Source organism: Notothenia coriiceps, unplaced genomic scaffold, assembly GCF_000735185.1.
Source record: "Notothenia coriiceps isolate Sejong01 unplaced genomic scaffold, NC01 NC01_scaffold00037250, whole genome shotgun sequence".
Lineage (NCBI taxonomy): Eukaryota > Metazoa > Chordata > Actinopteri > Perciformes > Nototheniidae > Notothenia > Notothenia coriiceps.
The window spans coordinates 12,647,026-12,658,939 of NW_011369951.1; the positions used below are offsets into that span (position 1 = coordinate 12,647,026).

The 11,914-nt window shown below is 40.9% G+C and overlaps 1 long non-coding RNA gene across 1 annotated transcript in view; it reads left to right on the forward strand.

Annotated features, from left to right (window-relative positions):
• The window catches only part of LOC104966978 (uncharacterized), a 13,089-nt gene extending 4,331 nt beyond the window's left edge, over window positions 1-8,758 (forward strand). Inside the window, exons 2-3 of the long non-coding RNA XR_800709.1 lie at window positions 5,329-5,339; window positions 8,525-8,758. This is a non-coding gene — a long non-coding RNA (uncharacterized lncRNA). The remainder of the gene's footprint in view (window positions 1-5,328; window positions 5,340-8,524) is intronic.
• The last annotated feature ends 3,156 nt before the right edge of the window (window positions 8,759-11,914 follow it).

The following is an 11,914-nucleotide window of genomic DNA, read 5'->3' on the forward strand; positions in this document are numbered from 1 at the left end:
CTCTGAGAAGAAAATAAATAAATGTATTACAACCCAACATATTAATAATATTTTATGCCATTGTTTGTGTCTGACATCTTGCTGCGAGAAGAGTAAAGAGGAGAGTCTGTGTGACTTACTTTAAATTGTGGGTAAGGGTAGATAGCTCCCATTGTTCTGTGACCTGTCAATCATCAAACCGGGGGTCATATTTCATTATGTGTTCATTTTTATCTGAAGTTGTACCCATGGATGTATAAAGAATAGTTCTACCGCAAAGTTATTCTCCGTGGGGACTTCCAGCAACAATCTTGATTCTGATTGGCCAAAAGACTCGAAAAAAACATCAGCAAAGATATTTTATTGAGAAGATGATCACTACGTGGCAGAAGTTTTCAAAACCGTTTATGGTCTCCGTTACTTCCAGTCCAACGCCGACTGCATGCACAGCGTTAGAAAATCGGGCCTTCAAAATAAAAGTTTGACTTTTCCCCCACTTTTTTTTTTGTTCTTCACTCACACATCCGCGACCCACTCGAAACGGGTCCGCGACCCACTTTTGGGTCGCGACCCACCAGTTGAGAACCACTGCTGTATACGATACAGTATTTATTATCATTATAGTATTACTATTTCGGCGATTAGATAAAATATAAATTATATTTGATGCAACTTTAGTTAAATTTCCATGACTTTTTTTTCCAAAACTTTGGGAAAAATATTGTTTTCCATAACTTTTCCAGGGCCTGGAATTAGCATTTTGAATTTCCATGACTTTTCCAGGTTTTTAATGACCGTAAGAACCCTGCATTCTGCATTATTCTGGGTCCAACATCTATAAATCAAACACTACTACTCCTCAGTTAGGGAGGTAAGAATTGCCAATGTCAACTTTACAAAGTGAAAAAGCTATGCAACCAGGTTTACAGAAAGCAGAAACCAAAATAAACCACAACCTAAAAGTCTTATGTAATAATGCATTCAAACCGCATATAGGCCACTTAAACATTTCTAACAAGCAATAGTTGCATGATCCCTAAAAACACACTCTATACTAATATTTGACTTTGAGATGATCTACTTTAATCTCTTGATTATATACCGTCTTATTAATTGTATTCTATGTCATATTCATGATATCACAAATTCCCAAGTCCAAAGCAACGTCTTTGAACTGCTCATTTAGTCTTATTCAAAATGCCAAACTTTAGCATAATACATTTGCAAAGAAAGACGTAGAAGAAGCAGATCGTCACAACTGAGGAGCAGGGAGACTTGCAGTTAAACATGTACTGTATGTGACTGAGACAAAAGCATGACATGTGGAGCAGGTGCACGTGTGTGCTTAAATGTTCCGAGTCTCTTAAGCTCAGTGTCTGCGTTGTCCTATTGTTAAGACCCCAGAGTGGGCCAAGGAATTTCATTTATCAAGACATGGATAGGGTTCCAAGAAGAGCCCTCTTCAGAAACACGTCCTATAAATAACTCAATGACACATTGTCAGGGAGGAGAGATAGTGGAGGAAAAGAAACCATGTTAGCAAAGACATGGCAGACATACAGTAGAAGGGGGAGGAATACATCAAAAGTGACTACCATGACAGAAGTGACAGAGGGGCAGAATGTCAGGCTTCCCATGCTCGTCTGTCCACACACAAAGCGTCTACAAATACGCTTGTCTTTGAACACACCGCGGTCAAGGTTCACTGGCAGGTCAGCGGTGGGACCGGGTGTACCGAACATGGAAAATATAACACACGCGCACACACACACACACACACACACACACAAAGACACTTGTGGACAGCTGTCAATTGGCAGCTAAGCAGGTCTGAGGTGAAACAATGGGGCTGAAGAGAAGAGCAAAGGGTTTTATCGGGGTTAAAACGAGGTTAAGTTCTCGGGATGGCATGTGAAATGGCCCATCGCAGCGAGACATGCCAGGAATCTTATGTGTGTTTATAATACGCAAACATCCTCTAGCACCAATTCTTTTTACAGTTACTGCCGACATTGTGAGACACTGAGGAATTCTCTAGCTCTGCGCACGAGACACTGAAGGCTTCGCTCGTAGAAAGAGGAGGAAATAATGTAAGCAGTGAGGTGAGCAAATGGGTCATTCGGATCAGAGTGAAGAATAGGACTGCAGCTAACAATTAATCCGCTGATTATGGATTTGTTCTCGCCCCGTACAATGTTTCTACATTATATTACATTTTCTTGTTTACCAATTTTCAAAGTAAGACAACAAAATAGTACAACTTGCCAATGAAATGTGTTTCTCCATTAAAGCCTCTTAAATTGCCAGGGCAGCACACTGTATAATACAGCATGTTACCATGTAATGCTCTTTTGCTGCCCCCTGCCTTTCCCTACACAAATACATAATACATATTTGACAGATTGTTTTGCTATTACTTTACAGATCACTACAGATTACTACAGTAGACTTTTTGAAAGGAGAGTGAAATGAAGACAAGTGGATTTCTAAAATAGCATATATTGGTCGTTTTCATTGTAACATCATCAAATCGTAGTAGTAGTAGTAGTAGTAGGCCTCTTCTTAAATGTGAGCTGAGACACAGTCCTTTCGTTGCCCTTGCTTGCAGTGGCATGATGGGAGTGTCTGCAACAGTACTGTATTTTATTTGATGCCAACATTATCTTTTTGGGAGAGTTCCCCCTCATGTAACCCTTACTATAAAACTCTCCCAAACAATACTCAACTCCTAATATAAAAGGGACATGTTGTGCAACAGTACAGTGACGTATAGTGGACATCCATACTGCATAAAGACCGGATTTTAAAGGTGAAGACAATCACTGCCCTGGAAACATGCTAGGAATTACAAAGAAATTGTTTCATAAAAATAAATCTAAGTTGTTGACCTGAGGTCTTAATCTCCCCAAAGACCATTCTCTCTTCCTCTGCTAATCCGACTATTCCTCTCCCCCCTCCCCCCCATCTTCAGACTACAAACCCACACACGCACTTTAAGGTTTTTTGTGTTGCAAGCTTTTGTAACACATTTTTCACATTGCTTTTATTATGGCATATGTAAATGTTTGTCATTTCTAATTGAACTCACTAGCTTGTTATGAGAATAAGTGATTAGGGAACTATATAGTCAACATTCTAATATCAATACAAACATTTGGAAGTTGATATAGTTTTTGGAGCTTACACAAAAACTGAATGTCCTGAAGATAAAGTTTGCGACCATTTGATTTCTCACACACGCACATACAGCCTAGAGAAAGCAGGATGGGAATTAGAAAGCTCCTCTGCTCCTCTTCAGATGGTTGAAGGAGGAGAGTAATAACGCAAACTGACAAACAAGATGGCCGCCGAGTGCTTTTCCTGATGAGAGCCGAAATTGAGTAGATGCAGGTCCCGGTTAAGCTCGGCTGCGTTTTACCAGGGGAAGGTTTAAGGGGACACGCCGAGCCGATATCCACTGATTGAATGCAGTAACATCAACCTCCCCCCCCCTTATTATAACACAGTTTCTCCTTGAGAACTAAATCTACTTATGATTGTTTTTTACATTTCTTTCCTTATCATTTTCTTTAATTCAAAAAGACAATCTGGACGTGGTAATCCATCATGGATTTAACATTTCCCCATACGCTCCGCTGCCCCTCCTACAGCCACATAATCGTGATGATTTAGGACTTGGGACCTGACTCAAGGGGGATAGACTGCAGATGGAAAAGAAAGGATAAAAGAGGGGATGGATACAAACATATGAGAGGACAGCAGAAAAGGGAAAAGAGATATGGAGGAGAGGAAGGGGGGTCGGGTTCAAAGAAGTCTCTTATTAATGAAGACAAGGTTGTAATATTCATAAATGGTGGCCAAGCTGTGTACCCAGCAGTGCATTCTCCCCCCACTTCTCTTTTGCCTTGATAGTATTAGAAAAATGAAAACTTTAGATTAGAAAGATTGGAAAAATTGAATTAGGGCGGTCACGCGGGGGCCGAGTGGATGAGCGGGAGCCAAATCTTCATCTCAGACTGAGTGGGAGGGGAGGGGGGGGAAAAATGATGAAAAATGAAATATCTGGAGGGGGAGCTGAATGGACGGTGGGTGGGAGGGAGGGAGGGGAGATAAGAAGTTGGGGTCATCACCTGTGTGCTGTGGCCTGCTTTCCTTTCAATCCTAAATCCAACAATCAGTTTGAGCTCCTGCCACACTGTACGACACGCAGAGAGACCGTGGGCCTTTTATCTGCGTCACCATTTCATAAGATAGAGCAGGCACTTAACAGTCTATTCATCTAACGATACATAAACACATCTATCCACTGATGCTGCTGACACACTCAGCTTAGTGACAGAAGAATAAGAGCAACCATTTCAACGCTGTTTAATCATTTCAACAATGCCTCAATGAAAGCATTGCTTTAAAACTGCATTCATTGTCTATCAAATATAATTAGGAGCTGCTTTAATTGTAATATCAACTTTAAACTATAACCGTTACATGTTAGGTTTTTCTGATTGGTCACATGAAAACAGATTACAAAAGGGTTTGGCCCTTAAACTCCATTCAATCGTACAAAGAGTACATATTAAAGTGTCGTCGACCAATCCATAGTTGTAAGATTAACTTTTCAGCCCCTCAAATATGGACATGTCTTGCTTTAATATGTTTAACATCAAATCAGAAATAACTGAAATGAATAGAGAGGGCTCAAGTGTCCCCCCCATCTTTGACCAAAACTCTACTCTGAAGAGAAAAACCTTCGAAGAGATTCGATGAAAGAACACTTCATATTTTGCAAGTGAAAGGCATGAAGACTTCTATTCAAAGTGATTTGTCTTAACAATTTCATTTCAATGACAAAGATGAGAAGGAAGCGACCTCTTATCCCTGACCTCACATGTCCTACTGCTCCAAAACAGCTCTGTTTGTAGAGCAGCAGCGCCCTCTGGAGGCAGACGTGAGTGATGCACGAGGGGCTCAAACATTAGATACAAGTACATTCAGGAAATGTACGCTCAGTTATAAAATGCTCAATATCAATCAACTATATTTTGCTACAACAATAGTTTGAACCGACAGTCCGAACAGCAGAAATATTGCACTATATTATTTGTGGTTTAGTTATTCCTACACTGCATTTTAGTTTTTGAGTTATGCCTTTACATTTAGATGTATCATTTTTGAAAAGCTAAATCTCCTTTTGCTGTTTTGAACAAAAACTCAAAACCTTTTCCTCATCAAAACCTATGAGGCTGCTTACCATATAGGAAACCTCCACCTCTTCAAACACATGATTCCCATAATGTTTCTGAAATGCACAGCTTTTTATTTCTCCTTGCAGTTTCTGTAAGCGTCCACCAGATGGCTTCAGAGTCTAATACTTATTTGACAGACTATAGAAGCTCAGTTGCAGTGATCTCTGAAGTACTTCAATATGTCATTATGTTACTTAATTACCACCTTCTGACGTAATTACTATTTCAACTATGGAGAATTAAGATAAACTATTGATTCCGGTTGTTCCTGTGAGATGACACTCTACAGCATTATCAGTCGTTCTAACAGATCTCACTATTTATCATCATCGGTTTGCAAGGTCCATTATTTTTTTAGTTTAAAAAAAAATGTCCTGAAAGCAATTTCTGTTCATTGTAATCACATTACCACCCTGCTGTTCCATGTGCTGATGGAGAGCAAGAGAGAGGATTACATGTGTGAGCCACCAGGGGCCCTCAGTGATCCGCAGTAAACAGCTCAGTCCTGTTATTCCAAATCAGCTGGGAGCAGATGCAAAACAAAAATAATGCCATTCCTGTTTTTGTCACGTAATCCCAGCTGCTATGTTCAGTCGCAGGTTGGGAAGCCGCAGCCGCCATTTCCAGCGGACCATTGAGAGGCTCATTACTGCCTTTTGTTCAGGGACAGGAAATAATGAAAAATAGATTCGAATTAAGCATGACAGCTATACTATCTGTGTACTATTAGCTGTGTTGCTTTTCCACATAAGTACACTGGTTTTTCATTCATTATTTCATTCATACCAAACGAATAAAGTGTAACCATCGATGGACATTAAAGGAGCAGGATGATGGGAAAGTGACAGATCGGCTGCTCTGACTAACATTGTGGCCGTCAGCAGTGTGAGTGGTGTGTGTCCCATCGGAGCGGCGATACTGAGACTGCGCTGGGGAAAGATGATGTAATCGCCTGAACGAAGCCTCGAGAGGCCACGCGAGTAGTGTCGCTTCGGGATAAAGGAACACACTTCTTTGCATGGATTTGAACCAGCAACCGACACGGTCTACTCTCAGATGTTTCCTGCTGGCTTCCCGTTTGATTTGTCACCGTTTTTCCTTTGTGATGAGAGGTTAAATGTGTCCTCCCTCTGCGGGGCGTGGACATGTAAACCCCGGATTAATGGGTCATTAGAAATGTACAATTTTGTATCCTGCAAAATGAATTTTGATTTCAGGTTTCCCCGCCTCCCTGCATGTGGACAGACTGAGAGGGAGACTGAGGGGAATGACAAGAGATCTGTAGAACCACAAAAAAACAAAATACAACCATTCCAGACACAGATATCCAATGCACCGTTTATATTCTATCAAAAATAGTGAAAGACTTTCTGTCTGAGTAATGTTATCAGCTGGAATCTTTCAGTTTGATACATTTTCATTTGTTTTTCCTCTTTACCTTATTAAGGAAATGTCCCATCAAACATTTATTTTGTATGCTTATGTAAGGCCTCGTTCTCAAGTTTGATTATGTTTTAATGGACATACGGGGACATTAATGTGCGATGGCATCAGACTTAATATTACAATCTTTGTTAATCTTCTATTACCAAAAGCTACAAGTATTCTCCGGTACCACAACGAGTGTGAGTTCTATTAAAATATTATTAATGAACAAAACACGTCATTGAAAATGTTCAGTAAAGGATGATGTAATGTATTGTTTGTGTCTTTTATGTGGATGTGATAACTGGATGATGAATGGCTGTACTTTAGCACACAGGCACCACAATGGACCGCTCATAAATCCAGAGGGGGGTCCTGAGTTCAGATGCTGTTAACACTCATTAATAGCATCACACTAGGCTGCTAAACTCAACTCATGCTGTCTTCAGTATAGTGGCCATTATATTAGCAGTTGCTCAATTCATTGATTAGTCAGCGGAAAGGAAGGTAATTGGGAATAAATGAATTGTTAGACATTTTTCAAGCAAAAATCACAACATTTCTCTGGGTTTATTTCCTCAAAAAGGAGAATTAAAACATTTTGTTAATGTAATGATGAACTAAACCTAAAAAACTCAACTTCAATCACACCAGAGTGTACCAACACTTTTTACCTCCAGAAAGAGTTAAGGACGTAGATTAGGCGCAATGACGTTAGAGGGTGTCTGGGGGGGGGGAGAGGAAGGAGAGTGTGAGAGATTTTTCTGATGAGGGCCTGCTCCTTTGCACTCCTTATGTTTCACGACCAACCACACAACGACACACCACACACCGACCCACACACACAGACACACACCACACACACACACACAGACACCACACACACACCAAACACAACACAACACACACACACAACACCACACCACAACACACACACCACCCGCGTCATCACGGTTACCTTCTTGTCTAGAACAGAAATTTTTCGTTCAAAAGTAAAGTGGCAATTTCCCCGTCACCGTGTCGACTCTCTATTAGACCAATATGACTTTCAACCAACTAAACACTAAGTATGATAGAGTGACACAACTACTTATGCAAACCAGAGTTTCCTTTCCTCTGGAAAGACAGAAGAAAGATAAGTAGTTNATTCTTCATCAGACAACAACCGCAGTTTCCCACGTCATTAGGCACTCAGTAATACCAAAGTAGGGTCATGTGACTCTTGACCTTGACCCCACATAAACATCAGCTTGATGAACCAACCGTGTCCGTAACCACATTGTATTATTTCATGTGCCAATTACACTAATGAGGCTAGTGATTAAGATAATTCATGCTTTAACGATTTGGTTATGAAGCAGGAGTTGGAACAGGTGGGAGAATTCGCCTCTTGCCCTCCTTTTTCAAAGAGTTGAACTCCCGTTTTCATGATGGAGGAGAAGTGTTTGGCTCCCACTCAAAAGGCTTCTCCCGAGAGGAAGAGAATGTGAGTGTGTGGGCTGCGGTAAGCAGACATCCAGCTCTCTGAATACGCTGAGGGGCAGAGGATGGCAAACACTTTAGGAGAGGATGATACGATTGCTTACTGTAAAGTGTTATTGTGATGTGTCAAAGACCAATTGGCCAATAGATCACAAAGAGAGAGCCTTTCACTGGGACAAGCTGTCTGAGGAGCTCTGATCTCAAAATGAACACATGTAACTTCTCCAAATGCACTGTTCCACTCGACAGCACCAACAGCATCACCCCCTTTCCCTTTTCTACCAAATGAACGTTACTTAAACACGTGGTAGAAGCTGTGAAACCGTACGATCGATGGCCAAACACTTTGAGAAGCTCACTTGAACTCTTAGTCTTTGTGATGCTTGTGAGGGAAGTCACCAACCTCCGCACTATGGGAGATCGAGCTTTCTGTGCAGCTGCCCCCCGGCTGTGGAACTCACTCCCAGACCATCTCAGAGCTCCTCAACCTGTGAACACTTTTAAGAGAGCACTAAAAACCTACCATTTCAACAAAGCATTTGGTTAGCTTTTTAAGCCGGTTTTAATAACCCTGCCTCTCCTTTTTAAAACGTGTTTTTAAACTTGTTTTTTAACCTGTTTATACATTTTGACTCTTGCAAACGGTTTTCTTTATCTTTTTTTATTATGTACTGTAGCACTTTGAGGTTTGTTTCAAATGTAAAGTGCAATACAAATAAAATGTATTATTATTATTAAGTCATTAAAATACTAAATTCTCAGGAGAAAGTAATTGATCAAATGAAAAGGCAGCAGGAAAAAGGAAAAGTCTTCAACCAGGATTTCAAAGGGAGTTTATTCCCGGTATCTGGAGCATTAAAACTGAACACTTGCTTGTAGAAGATGAAGATCAGAAAGGCATGGTATTCCCTTTTTTGGGAAGCTGTGAGGCATCCAACATGTTGTGTTGTTTGTCTCTAAGAAGAGTCTTCATGAGGCTCTGGGATGTAGTTCAAAGTTTGATTCAGACAAACATCAAGCTGCATTTTGCAAAAAGCAAAACATGGTGAAGACTTTTGCAGAAAGGCTTTATTGATCTAATAATAAAGGATTGGAAGTTCAAGAAGGTTTTGAATGCAGTTTTAATTCTCCAAATATCTGAAATAAACTCCCAGAAAACTGAGACTCTCCCTTCTTTCAAATCCTGGCATTTCTTTTAGCTGCTGTCTTTAAAGTTAATCCAATAACTTCCTCCCAGTTCAGAAAAGGGTCTGTGAGCGTTAGTCCCCCTGAGCAGGTGTTTGGTTGTCTGTGTGAATGCTGACTTGTTCGTGTGTAGAAGCAAAGATATGATGTCAAAGTGCTGTCCAAAACCATCTGCGAGCAGCTCAAAGTGTTAAGCACATCTGGAGCTGAAGGTTAATTCAATGCTTTTATTCCACGTCCTTAAAATAGGTCGAAGATGGGAGGCGACTAAGAATTCTGGACGGTTAGGAACGTTTTCAAATGCTAAGATATTTGTTTTTGGTGACATCTAGAAGATTTCTGACGTCCTCCTGGATCCTTTTTTTAAATGTAAGTTGTCATTTTTGTGATCTTTTTTTAAACCACACATAGGACATATATTGTCTTCCATCCTCTACTTTTCCCATTCATTGGGGGGTTTCCTGGTTCCTGCGAGGGTCTTAGGACAGAGGGTACACTGTAAGTTAAAGTCTGACTGAATTTGAAGTATTTTTTGTAAATAGAGCACGTTAACATCCGTCAGATCTTCTTGATACAACTATTTACTGATAAGAATAACACATGGTATTTATATAGCGCTTTACGGGGGGCTCAATAACGCTTAATGCACATTAACACGCACACAATGTGATTAAATGTATTTTAGAGGGAAAACATGATAGAACAAAGTCAGTGTGGGCGGAGAGCTGTAAAACCAGCGGGGGGTCTCGTGCTGCAATTTCAAAATGGGACGCTTTGCTGAAAAATGCTATTTGTGGTGAGCTGTAATCTGCTGCAGATCGACTGTGTGTGTGTGTGTGTGTGTGTGTGTGTGTGTGTGTGTGTGTGTGTGTGTGTGTGTGTGTGTGTGTGTGTGAGAATAAAAACACACAGTTCCACCTCCCTCAGTGTGTGATAACAGAAGAACAGTGCTGCACTCTGAGTCATTCTGACACACACACTCACACACTCCGCTGTTATGCCCTTGGCCTCGTCCTTCACTGGCACACACAGACATATTTGAACACACACACACACACACACACACACACACACACACACACACACACACACACACACACACACACACACACACACACACACACACACACACACACACACACACACACACACACACACTGACCTTCACATCAGACAGCAGGAGGACCAACAGGGATGAAGCCTGTGTCACAAGGCTACTGATAGTAAAAGAGGCTTGTCACATCACACTGAATGTCTGTTTGTGCAAGAACCGTTTTCTGCTCAGAGCCTTCTTTGAGCGTTTCACCGAAAACAGAAAAACTCCCATTGCTTTTATCTTTTGGTCTATGATATCTTGACTAAGGAAGCACGATATCAGTAAATCCATCAGCTTTACCCTTCAGCCAATAGTGTGACACTTACATAGGCATCTGGAGCAAAAGGGCTTCATCTAATTGGCCTGGCACATGAAGAAGACTAACATTTATCTAATGTTGATATAACTCAGGTCAGAAGAATATCATTGCCATTTCTACACTGTAGCGTATGTGCATATAACAATAAAACTTTTGAATTTGAATCGAATAACGATAGATTTTAGATTTATCGTGCAGCCCTAATCTTGACATCGCATTGCTTGCTCTCACTCTGTTACAATGAGCTGCTCAGTCGTAAAGCCGTAGAGTGAGGAGGACGATACGGAGCTATACTGTAAGTACAACACTGTCTGGAACAGTCTCCAAAGGCCGATGCTTAATTTGCGGTCTGGATAGTTTCCATGTGAAAGACTTCCTACTGGGACATCACCACTGCTTTTCTGACTGCTTGAAATACCTTTAACCAGAAGTTCTCAGAACGGCCGTAAAACAATGGCAGAGCGCTCAGGAAATGGAGCAATGTGGACTCAGGTCAAGTCGGAAAACTATTAAACATGGCCCAGTGCCGAGTATGGCAAAATGGACTATGAGTACTGGATGGTGAAACAGTTTGAAGTGCTCAAAATCAACGACCGCCATCTTGGCTGCTTAACTTACAGAAGTTGAGTGAACAGCTTAAATTGCTCTGGTGTTTAACATGTTATCCACCTTTTTCAGTATCTTATGAACATTCCACTATACTGGTGTTAAAAATGAGCCACTTTTAAATATGAAATATGTTGTGTTACTTTGGCAGTCCGTAAAGACTAGCTAACACCGCCTCTCCCGATGAGACACTCTAAGGAAAGTGAATAGAGACACAGAACAAGTCAAAAGTTAACAGAAGTAATTTTCCCACAAATCAGTGCAGCTCAGAGGATCTGACACCTCAAAGAGAAAAGAGATTCATGCATGAAGAATTTTCCCGTTGATTGACACTTTTGAAAAGCTCTACCCTTCTTTTTGTCTTTCCACAAGGTTAAACAATTCCCTGCTCATCCTCTTCTGAGCTGCTCACTGTGTAACAGAACAGCAGGTCCACACTGTGTAAGACTCGCTGAGGATATTCTGATCACTTTACTAAGCACAACGTACCGCTGTGGTGCACGCTCAGCATTTCTAATGAACCAAATGAAGCTGATACATTCACCCAGATTAGTTTTACATGATAGAGTCATGAAGAGG